General features: G+C 35.4%; 1 long non-coding RNA gene across 1 annotated transcript in view; it reads left to right on the plus strand.

Annotated features, from left to right (window-relative positions):
• LOC137226434 (uncharacterized) overlaps nucleotides 1–14,209 on the plus strand; it is a 244,151-nt gene that overhangs the window by 135,534 nt on the left and 94,408 nt on the right. The gene's annotated exons all lie outside the window — the stretch shown is intronic.

Raw genomic sequence — 14,209 nt, forward strand, 5'->3', positions numbered from 1 at the left:
AAGTCAGGGTAGTTTATCAAAGCCATTGCAGCTGTTGTATTTATGGTTGAGAACAACTAGAAGCCTTGCTTATCTGGCTGTAAATCACAGAGAATCAATATACCCTTTCTACCACTGTGTACTCTCTGCAAATTTCTTATTGTATATTAAGGAATAGAATAATATATCAAAAAATTGAGTGACTTTAAGTTAACATTAGTAATATACTATACTTGACATTGCACAGCAGCAATATCCTGAGTGACAATTTTTATTGTGTCTTGTATTAATTTGTTTAGGCATTTGTACGTTGATAGAGAATTTAAGGAAATAGGTTATTTTATTCTTTACAAGATGAGTACCAAATGTACAGATTCTCAATAGTTTGTAAATACAGTGTATTAATCTGATTGCTCAGGATTGTGATTTATTTTCACGTTCTATAACTGCCAATAAATTGAACTCAAAATCTTGGATGCTCTTTAAGTATTAAATAATGCTGAGCCTAGGAAAATTTTGAGAAAATTAGAGAAGGAAGCTTTCTGGTCAAATATATATAACACACATATTTCCTTTCCATTAGGGTTTTCATTCTTTCCCCCTAACACTCAGCCCAAGATATGCCAGGTGTTTAAGATATGCATACCTATAGACTCTTTTTTAAAAAAAAACTTTATTGGAGTATAATTGCTTCACAATACTGTGTTAGTTTCTGTTGTACACCAAAATGAATCAGCTGTATGCATACATATGTCCCTATATCCCCTCCCTCTTGAGCCTCCTTCCCATCCTCCCTATCCCACCCCTCTAGGTCATTGCAAAGCACCGAGCTGATCTCCCTATGCTATGGTGCTGCTTCACACTACCTATTTTACATTCGGTAGTGTATATATGTCGATGTTACTAACACTTCACCCCAACTTCCCCATCCCACCCCGTGTCCTCAAGCCCATTCTCTATGTCTACATCTTTATTACTGCCCTACAACTAGGTTCATCAGTACCATTTTTTTTTTTTAGATTCCATATATATGCATTAGCATATGGTATTTGTTTTTCTCTTTCTGACTTACTTCACTCTGTATGACAGACTCTAGGTCCATCTGCCTCACTACAAATAACTCAATTTCGTTTCTTTTTATGGCTAAGTAATACTCCATTATATATATGTGTCACATCTTCTTCATCCATTCATCTGTGGATGGACATTTAGGTTGGTTCCATGTCCTGGCCATTGTAAATAGTGCTGAAATGAACATTGTGGTACATGTCTCTTTTTGAATTATGGTTTTCTCAGGGTATATGCCCAGTAGTTGGATTGCTAGGTCATATGGCAGTTCTATTTTTAGTTTTTTAAGGAACCTCCATACTGTTTTCCATAGTGGCTGTATCAATTTACATTCCCACCAACAGTGCAGGAGGGTTCTGTTTTCACCACACCCTTTCCTGATTTTATTGTTTCTAGATTTTTTGATAATACCCATTCTACCTGGTATGAGGTGATACCTCATTGTAGTTTTGATTTACATTTCTCTAATAATTAGTGATGTTGAGCAGCTTTCCATGTGCCTCTTGGCCATCTGTATGTCTTCCTTGGTGAAATGTCTATTTAGATCTTCTGCCCATTTTTAATTGGATTGTTTGTTTTTATGGTATTGAGCTCCATGAGTTGATTGTATATTTTGGATATTAATCCTTTGTGTTTCATTTGCAAATATTCTCTCCCACTCTGAGGGTTGTCTTTTTGTCTTTTTTATGGTTTCCTTTGCTGTGCAAAAGCTTTTAAGTTTCATTAGGCACCATTTGTTTATTTTTGTTTTTATTTCCGTTACTCTAGGAGGTGGGTCAAAAAAGAACTTGCTGTGGTTTATGTCAAAGAGTGTTTTCCCTGTGTTTTCCTCTAAGAGTTTTATAGTGTCTGGTATTACATTCAAGTCTTTAATCCATTTGGAGTTTATTTTTGTGTATGGTGTTAGGTAGTATTCTAATTTCATTCTTTCACATGTAGTTGTCCAGTTTTCCCAGCACCATTTATTGAAGAGGCTGTCTTTTCTGCATTGTATGTTCTTGCCTCCTTTGTCATAAATTAGGTGACCATATGTGTGTGGGCTTATCTCTGGGCATTCTATCCTGTACCATTGATCTATATTTCTCTTTTGCGCCAGTACCATACTGTCTTGATTACTGTAGCTTTGTGGTATAGTGTGAAGACAGGGAGCCTGATTCCTCCAGCACCGTTTTTATTTCTCAGGATTGCTTCAGCTATTTGGGGTCTTTTGTGTTTCCATACGAATTGTAAAATTTTTGGTTCTAATTCTGTGAAGAATGCCGTTGGTAGTTTGATAAGGATTGCCTTGAATCTGTAGATTGCTTTGGGTAGTATAGTCATTTTCACAATATTGATTGTTCCAATCCAAGAACATGGTATATTTCTCCATCTGTTTATGTCATCTTTGATTTTTTCATCAGTATTTTATAGTTTTCTGAGTATTAGTCTTTTGCCTCCTTAGGCAGGTTTATTCCTAGGTATTTTATTCTTTTTGTTGCGATGGTAAATGGGATTGTTTCCTTAATTTCTCTTTCTGATTTTTCATTGTTGGTATATCGGAATGCCAGAGATTTCTGTGTATCAATTTTGTATCCTGCAACCTTACCAAATTCATTGATTAGTTCTAGTAGTTGTCTGGTGGCATCTTTAGGATTTTCTATATATAGTATCATGTCATCCACAAACAGTGACAGTTTTACTTCTTCTTTTTTAATTTGTGTTCCTTTTATTTCTTTTTCTTCTCTGATTGCCATGGCTAGGACTTCCAAAACTATGTTGAATAATAGTGGTGAGAGTGGACATCCATGTCTTGTTCCCAATCTTAGTGGAAATGCTTTCATTTTTTCACCATTGAGTATGATGTTTGCTGTGGGTTTGTCATATACGGCCTTTATTATTTTGAGGTAGGTTCCCTGTATACCCGTTTTCTAGAGAGTTTTTATCATAAGTAGTGTTGAATTTTGTCAAAAGCTTTTTCCGCATCTATTGAGATGATTGTATGGTTTTTATTCCTTAATTTGTTAATGTGGTGTATCACATTGATTGATTTGCGTATGCTGAAGAATACTTGCATTCCCAGGATAAATCCCACTTGATCATGGTGTATGATCCTTTTCATGTGTTGTTGAATTCTGTTTACTAGCTTTTGTTCAGGATTTTTGCATCTATGTTCATCAGTGATGTTCGTCTATAATCTTTTTTAGCGGTATCTTTTCCTGGTTTTGGTATCAAGTTGTTGGTGGCTTCGTAGAATGTATTTGACAGTGTTTCTCCCTCTGCAATTTTTTGGAAGAGTTTGAGAATGATCAGTGTTAGGTCTTCTCTAAATGTTTGATAGAATTCGCCTGTGAAGCCATGTAGTTCTGGACTTTTGTTTGTTGGAAGATTTTTAATTGCAGTTTCAATTTCATTACTTGTGACACGTCTGTTCATATTTTCTAATTCTTCCCGGTTCAGTCTTGGAAATTGTACCTTTCCAAGAAAGTGTCCATTTCTTTGTGGTTGTCCATTTTATCGGCATATAGTTGTTTGTAATAGTCTCTTATAATCCTTTGTATTTCTGTGGTGTCAGTTGTGATTTCTCCTTTTTCATTTCTAATTATATTGATCTGTGTCCTCTTCCTTTTTTTCTTGATGTGTCTGGCTAAGGGTTTATCAATTTTGTTTATCTTCTCAAAGAACCAACTTTAAGTTTTACAGATCTTTGCTACTGTTTTCTTCATTTCTATTTCATTTATTTCTGCTCTGATCTTTATGATTTCTTTCTTTCTACTGACTTTGGGTTTTCTTTGTTCTTCTTTCTCTAGTTGTTTTAAGTGTAGGGTTAGGTTGTTCATTTGAGATTTTTCTTGTTTCTTGAGGTGAGATTGAATTGCTCTAAACTTCCCTCTTAGAACTGCTTTTGCTGCGTCCCATAGCTTTTGGGTCGTCGTGTTTTCATTGTCATTTGTTTCTATGTATATTTTTAATTTCTTTTTTGATGTCTTCAGTGATCTCTTGGTTATTTAGTAGTGCACTGTTTAGCCTCCATGTATTTGTGTTTTTTACAGTCTTTTTTTTCTGAAATTGATTTCCAATCTCATAGCGTTGTGGTTAGAAAAGATGCTTGATATAATTTCAATATTATTAAATTTTCCGAGGCTTGATTTTTGCTGCAAGATGTGATCTGTCGTAGAGAATGTTGCATGTGCACTTGAGAAGAAAGTGTATTCTGCCACTTTCGGGTGGAATGTTCTATAAATATCAATTAAATCTATCTGGTTTATTGTGTCATTTAAAGCTTGTGTTTCCTTATTTATTTTCTGTTTGGATGATCTGTCCATTGGTGTAAGTGGGGTGTTAAAGTCCCCTACTGTTATTGTGTTACTCTCGATTTCTCCTTTCATAGTTGACTATTCATAGTTGACTATTCATAGTGATTATTTCCTTTTCCATGTTAGGGAAGTTTTCCACTATAATCTCTTCAAATATTTTCTCAGACCCTTTCTTTTTCTATTCTTCTTCTGGGACCCCTATAATTTGAATGTTGGTGCGTTTAGTGTTGTCCCAGAGGTCTCTGAGATTCTCTTCAGTTCTTTTCACTGTTTTTTCTTTATTCTGCTCCTCGGCAGTTATTTCCACCATTTTGTCTTCCAGCTCACTGATTCGTTTTGCTCTCTCTGTTATTCTGCTACTGATTCCTTCTAGTGTATTTTTCATTTCAATTCGTATGTTGTTCATCTGTTTGTTTGTTCTTTAGTTCTTCTAGATCTTTGTTAAACATTTCTTGTATTTTCTCAGTCCATGGTTCCATTCTATCTCCGAAATTCTGGATCATCCATACTATCATTACTCTGAATTCTTTTTCAGGTTGATTTGCTATTTCCTCTTCGTTTATTTGGTCTTGTAGGTTTTTACCTTGCTCTTTCATCTGTGACATATTATTTTTGCCATCTCATTTTTTTTTTTTTTTTAATAAGTGGGATTGTGTTTCTGTCTTAGTGGTTGTTTGGCTTCCAACACTGGAGTGAGGCTTCCAACACTGGAGTTTGTACGCTTCTGGGTAGAGCTGGGTCTTGGTGCTGATATGAGGACCTCCCTGAGACCTCACTCTGATACATATTCCCTGGGGTCTGAGGTTCTCTGTTAGTCCAGTGTTTCCGACATGGAGCTCTCACTGCAAGAGCTTCAGACATACCCCTGCCTCATGAACCAAGATCCCACAAGCCACGTGGGTTAGCCAGGAAAAAAAATAAAAGAGAGAACAATAACAAAGTAAAAAATAAAATTATACTAGGAAACTAACAGCTATGTTATAAAGAATATAAAAAGAAAAATATAGATGAATCAACAACTGGAAGGTACAACAGTACCACATTAATAAAAAAGATGAGGTGGGAAGAGAAACAAAGATTTAAAAAAGGGGGGGAGGGGGAAAGGCCTTGGCTGTGGAGGACTGAGCCTCAGGATGGGCGAGGTTTTGGGCGGTGGGCAAGGCCTATGCTTAGGACCCACACGGCTGGAAAAGGCCCTGGGGGCTCTGGGGTGTGAGGCTTAGGCTTAAGGAGCAGAAGGGTCCCAGGTCTCAGAGGTCGTGGGACCTCATCTGGGAGCTCAGCAGGCTCCCCGGGCCTGAGTGGTCAGGGCAAACACCCTCTGCTCCTTTCCCACTCCTTCCATATTGCCCCTCCCACCTGCGTCTCCTGATCTCCCTGGCCTCAGGGGCACTGACCCTGTCTGGCCGCCACTTCTCCTCCCCCCTCTCCCCTCTGTCCCCCCACATCCTATTGGTTCACTTGGGGGCTCCTCCCATCTCCTTGGGCATCAGGATCCCCCACCAGTGGCCGGCAGTTGCCCTAGTTGTGGGGAGATGCTAACTCAGTGTGTTCCCCCATCACCATCTTGACTCCCCTATAGACTCTTAATGCAATTAAAAATAGCAACAAGGAATACATTCTGTCCTTATAATAGCTTGCACTCTTCTCTTACAACAGTACCTTAGCTTATTTCTACGGGGCATGCTATTAATATTACTCTCCCTTAAGCTAATGTTATTCTTAATGGTGAAACACTGAGTACTTTCACCCTAAGATCAGTAAGGTAATTTTATTTTTGATATCTGAAAATATTATTCTAAGAGTTTAATGAATTGAAACCCAACTGTAAAATAACTGTCCTTTGAAACATTAATTTTGATAGTCTAATTTATTATTATTGCTATTTTTTGCTGTGCTTTTAGTTTTGTATCTAAGAAAGCATTGTTTAATCCAAGGCCACAAATGTTTATTCCTATGCTATCTCCTAAGAGTTTCAGAGTTTTAGCTCTTAAATATAGATCTACAACTCATTTGGAATTACTTTAATATGGTGTAAGGTATGAGTCTAACTTTATTCTTTAAAATGTGGATACCCACTTGTCCTAGTGTTAGTTGCTAAAAAGAATATTCTATTCTCATTGAATTGTGTTTGTTTTTTCACTTTCTTGTTGGTAATCAATGTATGGGTTTATATCTGAACTCTCAATTTTATGGTATTGATTAATATTTCTATCCTTATGCCAGTCCCACTTTGTCTTGATTACTGTAGCTTTGCATTGTTTTTTTTGTTTTGTTTTTTTTAAATAAATTTATTTATTTATTTATTTTGGCTGTGTTGGCTCTTTGTTGCTGCACATGGGCTTTCTCTGGTTGTGTTAAACGGGGGCTACTCTTCGTTGTGGTGCGCCAGCTTCTCATTGCAGTGGCTTCTCTTGTTGTGGAGCACGGGCTCTAGGCGCATGCACTTCAGTAGTTGCAGCATGTGGGCTCAGTAGTTGTGGCTCGTCGGCTCCAGAGAGCAGGCTCACTAGTTGTGGCACACGGGCTTAGTTGCTCCACGGCATGTGGGATCTTCCCAGACCAGGGCTTGAACCCGTGTCCTCTGTGTTGGCAGGTGGATTCTTAACCACTGTGCCATCAGGGAAGCCCCTTTGCATTGTTTTGAATTTGGGAAGTGTGACTCTTCCAAGTTTGTTTTCCTTTTTGAGACTATTTTGGTTATTCTGTTTCTTGGGTACCATACGAACTTTAGAATCATCTTTCCAATTTCTGCAAAAAAGTAGATTTTAATATGGATTGTGTTGCATCTATAAATGGGTTTGATGAGTGTTGCCAATTTAGAAATATTAAGACTACATTCATAAAACATGAAATATATTTCCTTTTTTTTTCAGATCTTAATTTCTTTAAACAATATTTTGTATTTTTCAGTATGTGTCTTGTACTTCTTTTGTTAAATTTATTCCTAAGTATTATATTCTTTTTGATTCTGTTGTAAATGGAATTTTCTTGATTTTATTTTCAGAAAGTTTATTGCTAGTGTGTAGAGATACAAATGTTTATGTACTGATCTTTTTGTCATGGAACATTGCTGAATTCATTTATTACTTCTGATGGATTTTTCTTTGTGATTGCTTAGAATTTTCTGTATACAAAATCAATACATCTATAAATAGAGGCTATTTTACTTCTTCCTTTCCATCTGCATACCTTGAATTTCTTTTTCTTGCTTAATTGCCCTATCTGGAATCTCCAGTACAATTTTAAATAGAACTGGCAAGAGTGTACATCTTTGTCTTATTTCCGATCTTGGCAGTTAAACATTCAGTCTTCCACTATTAAGTATAAATACCAGCTGTAGTTTTTTTTAGAAGACCCTTAACAGGTTGCAGAAGTTTATATATATTCCTAATGTGTGGAATTTTTTTTTATCATCAAGGGGTATTGGACTTCATCAAAAAGTTTTTCTGCATCTTTTGAGATAATCATGCTGTCTTTGTCCTTTATGCTATTAATATGTTGAATTACACTGGTTGATTATTATATGTTAAACCAAACGTAAGTTCATGGAGGATTATGTTTGCTAATATTTTGTTGAGGATTTTTGTATTTATATTCATAAGGGATCTTGATCTGTAGTTTAAGTTTCTTGTGATGGCCTTGTCTTATTTTCATATAAGGGTAACACACATAATACACATAGAATGAGTTTTCAAATGTTCTACATTTTTGAAGAGCATTCAGAGAATTGGTGTTAATTCTTTACTTTTTGGCACAATTCACCTGTGAAGCCATGCAGGCCCAAACTTTTCTTGGTAGGGTGTTTTGATTATTAATCTCTTTACTTATTATAAGCCAATTTAGATTTTCTCTTTCTCTTGACCATTTTTGGTACTTTCTGTCTTTTGAAATCTTTTTCCAATTCCAGTAGGTTATCTAATTTGTTGGCATACAATTGTTCATAATATCCCTTTATATTATTTTTTTATTTCAGTAAGTTGGTAGTATGCCATGTCTTTCATTCCTGAGTTTTAAAAATTAATTTTTATTGCAGTATATATATGTTGATTTTCATTCCTTTTTTTCTTGATCAGTCCTACTAAAGTTTTGTGTTAATTTTGGCAGATCATTTAAAAACAGGTCTTTTGTTTCTTTGATTTTGTCTGTTGTTTTTCCAATCTCCATTTCATTTATTTCTGCTATAGTCTTTATTATTTTCTCCCTTATGTTTTCATTCTGTTTAATCTGATCTTTTTCTAGTCTCTTAAAGTGGAAAGTTAAGTTACCAATTTGAAATTTTCCACTTTTTAAATGTAAGCATTTATATATATATATATAATTTTTCTTCTAAACACTGTTTTTCCTGCCTATAAGTTTTGGTATACTGAGTTTACCTTTTCTTCTATCTCAAAGTGTTTCCTAATAGCCTTTTTTGATTTCTTCTTTGACCCATTGTTTACTTAGGAGTGTGCTTTTAATTTCCACATATTTGTTACTTTCAAAATGTTCTTCAAATACTGAGCTCTAATTTTATCCCATTGTTATAAGAATATATACTTTGTATGATTTAAATCCTTTAAAATGTGTTGAAGTTTGTTTTATGGGCTAAAATATGGTCAGTCCTGGAGAATGTTCCATGTGTACTTGAGAAGAATGTCTATTCTGCTGTTATTGAGTGGAGTGTGCTATAGATGTCTGTCTTCTATCTACCCTGGTGAATGCTTCATGTGCATCTGATTGGAGTTTGTATGTGCCGTTGTTGAATGAAGTGTTTTTTAAGTTTCTGTTAACCTTAACTGGTGTATAGTACTGATCTTCTGCCAGATTATTCTGTCCACCATTGAAAGCAAAATATTAAACTATGTAGCTATTATTGTAGAATTGTCTGTTTTCTACCTTCAATTCTCTCTGTTTCTGTTCCATGTATTTTGGGATTCTGTTCTTAGGTGTATATATGTTTATAATTCTTATATTTTCGTGATACTTGCTTCTGTTATCATGATAAAATATCTCTCTTTGTCTCTAACAATTTCATCTTAAGCTCTTTTTGTCTGATATGAGTATAGTCACCCTTTTTCTCTTTTGTGTACTATTTACATGGCATGTTTTTTATTACCCATTTACTTAGCTGACTTTAGCCTTCATTTTCTGCTTACACAGATGCTCAAAGTCAGCCAGAGGTTAGAATTTAGAGTCTTCTCAGGTTTGCATGGTCAGATACATATCCCTGTGTATCTTTTTTTTAATTCAATTTTTTTTTTTATACAGTAGGTTCTGATTAGTTATTCATTTTATACATATTAGTGTATACATGTCAAGCCCAATCTCCCAATTCATCACAACACACCCCTCCCACCACTTTCCCCCCTTGGTGTCCATACATTTGTTTTCTACATCTGTGTCTCTATTTCTTCCCTGCAAACTGGTTCATCTGTACCATTTTTCTAGGTTCCACATATATGTGTTAATATATGATATTTCTCTTTCTGACTTACTTTACTCTGTATGACAGTCTCTAAATCCATCCACATCTCTACAAATGACCCAATTTCATTCCTTTTTATGGCTGAGTAATATTCCATTGTATATATGTACCACTTCTTCTTTATCTATTCATCTGTTGATGGGCATTTAGGTTGCTTCCATGACCTGGCTATTGTAAATAGTGCTGCAATGAACATGGGGTGCACCTGTCTTTTTGAATTATGGTTTTCTCTGGGTATATGCCCAGTAGTGGGATTGCTGGGTCATATGGTAATTCTATTTTCAGTTTTACAAATAACCTCTGTACTGTTCTGCTTAGTGGCTGTATCAATTTACATACCCACCAACAGTGCAAGAGGGTTCCTTTTTCTCCACACCCTCTCCAACATTTGTTGTTTGAAGATTTTCTGATGATGCCCATTCAAACTGGTGTGAGGTGATACCTCATTGTAGTTTTGATTTGCATTTCTCTAATAATTAGTAATGTTGAGCAGCTTTTCATGTGCTTCTTGGCCATCTGTATGTCTTCTTTGGAGAAATGTCTATTTAGGTCTTCTGCCCATTTTTAGATTTGGTTGTTTGTTTTTTTAATATTGAGATACATGAGCTGTTTATATATTTTGGAGATTAATCCTTTGTCCGTTGATTTGTTTGCAAATATTTTCTCCCATTCTGAGGGTTCTCTTTTCGACTTGTTTGTAGTTTCCTTTGCTGTGCAAAAGCCTTTAAGCTTCATTAGGTCCCATTTGTTTTTTTTTGTTTTTATTTCTGTTACTCTAGGAGGGGGATCAAAAAAGATCTTGCTGTGATTTATGTCAAAGAGTGTTCTTCCTGTGTTTTCCTCTAAGAGTTTTATACTGTCTGGTCTTACATTTAGCTCTGTAATCCATTTTGAGTTTACTTTTGTGTATGGTGTCAGGGAGTGTTCTAATTTCATTCTTTCACATGTAGCTCTCCAGTTTTCCCAGCACCACTTACTGAAGAGACTTTCTTTTCTCCATTCTATATCTTTGCCTCCTTTGTCATAGATTAGTTGACCATAGGTGCGTGGGTTTATCTCTGGGCTTTCTATCCTGCTCCATTGATCTGTATTTCTGTTTTTGTGCCAGTACCATAGTGTCTTGATTACTGTAGCTTTGTAGTATTGTCTGAACCCAGGGAGTCTGATTCCTCCAGCTCCATTTTTTTCCCTCAAGACTGCTTTGGCTATTTCAGGTCTTTTTTGTCTCCATAAAAATTTTAAGATTTTTTGTTCTAGTTCTGTAAAAAATACTATTGGTAATTTGATAGGGATTGCATTGAATCTGTAGATTGCTTTGGGTAGTAGAGTCATTGTCACAATATTGATTCTTCCATTCCAAGAACATGGTATATCTCTCCATCTCTTGGTATCATCTTTAATTTCTTTCATCAATGTCTTATAGTTTTCTGCATACAGGTATTTGTCTCCCTAGGTAGGTTTATTCTTAGGTATTTTATTCTTTTTGTTGCAATGGTAAATGGGAGTGTTTCCTTAATTTCACTTTCAGATTTTTCATCATTAGTGTATAGGAATGCAAGAGATTTCTGTGCATTAATTTTGTATCCTGCAACTTTACCAATTCATTGATTAGCTCTAGTAATTTTCTGGTGGCATCTTTAGGATTCTCTATGTATAGTATCATGTCACCTGTAAACAGTGACAGTTTTACTTCTTCTTTTCCATTTTAAGTTCCTTTTATTTCTTTTTCTTCTCTGATTGACGTGGCTAGGACTTCCAAAACTATGTTGAATAATAGTGGTGAGAGTGGACATCCTTGTCTTGTTCCTGATCTTAGAGGAAATTCTTTTAGTTTTTCGCCACTGAGACGGAAGTTTGCTGTAGGTTTGTCATATATGGCCTTTATTATGTTGAGATAGTTTCCCTCTATGCCCACTTTATGGAGAGTTTTTATCATAAATGGGTATTGAATTTTGTCAAATGCTTTTTCTGCACCTATTTAGATGATCATATGGTTTTTATTCCTTAATTTGTTAATGTGCTGTATCACATTGATTGATTTGCATATACTGAAGAATCGTGCATCCCCGGGATAAATCCCACTTGATCATGGTGTATAATCCTTTTAATGTGTTGTTGGATTCTGATTGCTAGTATTTTGTTGAGGATTCTTGCATTTATATTCATCAGTTTTATAGGTCTGTAATTTTTTTTTTGTAGTGTCTTTGGTTTTGGTATCAGGGTGATGGTGGCCTCATAGAATGAGTTTAGGAGTGTTCCTTCCTGTGCAATTTTTTGGAAGAGTTTGAGTAGGATGGCTGTTAACTCTTCTCTAAATGTTTGATAAAATACACCTGTGAAGCCATCTGGTCCTGAACTTTTGTTTGTTGGAAGATTTTTAATCACAGTTTCAATTTCATTACTTGTGATTGGTCTGTTCATATTTTTTATTTCTTCCTGGTTCAGTATTGAAAGGTTATACCTTTCTAAGAATTCGTCCATTTTCTCCAGGTTGTCCATTTTATTGTCATAAAGTTGCTTGTAGTAGTCTCTTAGGATGATTTGTATGTCTGCGTTGTCTGTTGTAACTTCTTTTTCATTTCTAATTTTATTGATTTGAGTCCTCTCCCTCTTTTTCTTGATGTGTCTGACTAATGGTTTTTCAATTTTATTTATCTTCTCAAAAACCAGGTTTTAGTTTTATTGATCTTTGCTATTGTTTTCTTTGTTTCTATTTCATTTATTTCTGCTCTGATCTTTATGATTTCTTTCCTTCTACTAACTTCGGGTTTTGTTTATTCTTCTTTCTCTAGTTCCTTTAGGTGTAAGGTTAGATTGCTTATTTGTGGTGTTCCTTGTTTCTTGAGGTAGGCTTCTATTGCTATAAACTTCCCTTTTAGAACTGCTTTTGCTGCATCCCATTCGTTTTGGATAATCATGTTTTCATTATAATTTGTCTGTAGGTATTTTTTGAATTCCTCTTTGATTTCTTCAGTGATCTGTTGGTTATTTAGTAACGTATTGTTTAGCCTCCATGTGTTTGTGTTTTTTACCCTGTAATTGATTTCTAATCTCATAGCATTGTGGTCAGAAAAGATGTTTGATATGACTTCAACTTTCTTAAATTTACTGAGGCTTGATTTGTGACCCAAGATGTGATATGTCCTGGAGAATGTTCTGTGTGCACTAGAGAAGAAAGTGTAATTTGCTGTTTTTGGATGGAATATTCGATAAATGTCAATTAAATCTCTCTGATCTGTTGTGTCATTTAAAGCTTGTGTTTCCTTATTAATTTTCTGTTTGGATAATCTGTCCATTGGTGTTAGTGAGGTGTTAAAGTCCCCCACTATTATTGTGTTACTGTTGATTTCCTCTTTTATAGCTATTAGCAGTTGCCTTATCTATTGAGGTGCTCCTATGTTGGGTGCATATATATTTATAATTGTTATATCTTCCTCTTGGATTGATCCCTTGATCACTATGTAGTGTCCTTCCTTGTCTCTTGTAACATTCTTTATTTAAAGTCTATTTCATATGATATGAGTGTTCCTACTCCAGCTTTCTTTTGGTTTCCATTTTCATGGAATATCTTTTTCCATCCCCTCACTTTCAGTCTGTATGTGTCCCTAGGACTGAAGTGGGTCTCTTGTAGACAACATATATATGGGTCTTGTTTTTGTATCCATTCAGTGAGCCTGTGTTTTTTGTTTGGAGCATTTAATCCATTCACGTTTAAGGTAAATATCAATATGCATGTTCCTCTTACCATTTTCTTAATTGTTATGGGTTTGTATTTGTAGGTCCTTTTCTTCTCTTGTATTTCCCACTTAGAGAAGTTCCTTTAGTGTTTGTTTTAGAGCTGGTTTGGTAGTGCTGAATTCTCTTAGCTTTTGCTTGTCTGTAAAGCTTTTGAGTTCTCTGACAAATCTGAATGAGAACCTTGCCAGGTAGAGTAATCTTGGTTGTAGGTTGTTCCCTTTCATCACTTTAAATATATCATGCCACTCCCTTCTGGCTTGTAGAGTTTCTGCTGAGAAATCAGCTGTTAACCTTATGGGAGTTCCCTTGTATGTTATTTGTCATTTTTCCCTTGTTGCTTTCAATAATTTTTGTCTTTAATATTTGCCAGTTTGATTACTATGTGCCTCGACATGTTTATCCTTGGGTTTATGCTCTATGGGACTCTGTGCTTCCTGGACTTGGGTGGCTATTTCCTTTCCCATGTTAGGGAAGTTTTCGACTGTAATCTCTTATAATATTTTCTTGGGTCCTTTCTCTCTCTCTTCTCCTTCTAGGACCCATATAATGTGAATGTTGTTGCATTTGATGTTATCCCAGAGGTTTCTTAGCCTGTCTTCATTTCTTTTCATTCTTTTTTCTTTATTCTGTTCCACAACAGTGAATTCCACCATTCTGTCTCCCA

The sequence above is a fragment of the Pseudorca crassidens genome, chromosome 6 (assembly GCF_039906515.1).
Source record: "Pseudorca crassidens isolate mPseCra1 chromosome 6, mPseCra1.hap1, whole genome shotgun sequence".
Taxonomy (NCBI): Eukaryota; Metazoa; Chordata; class Mammalia; order Artiodactyla; family Delphinidae; genus Pseudorca; species Pseudorca crassidens.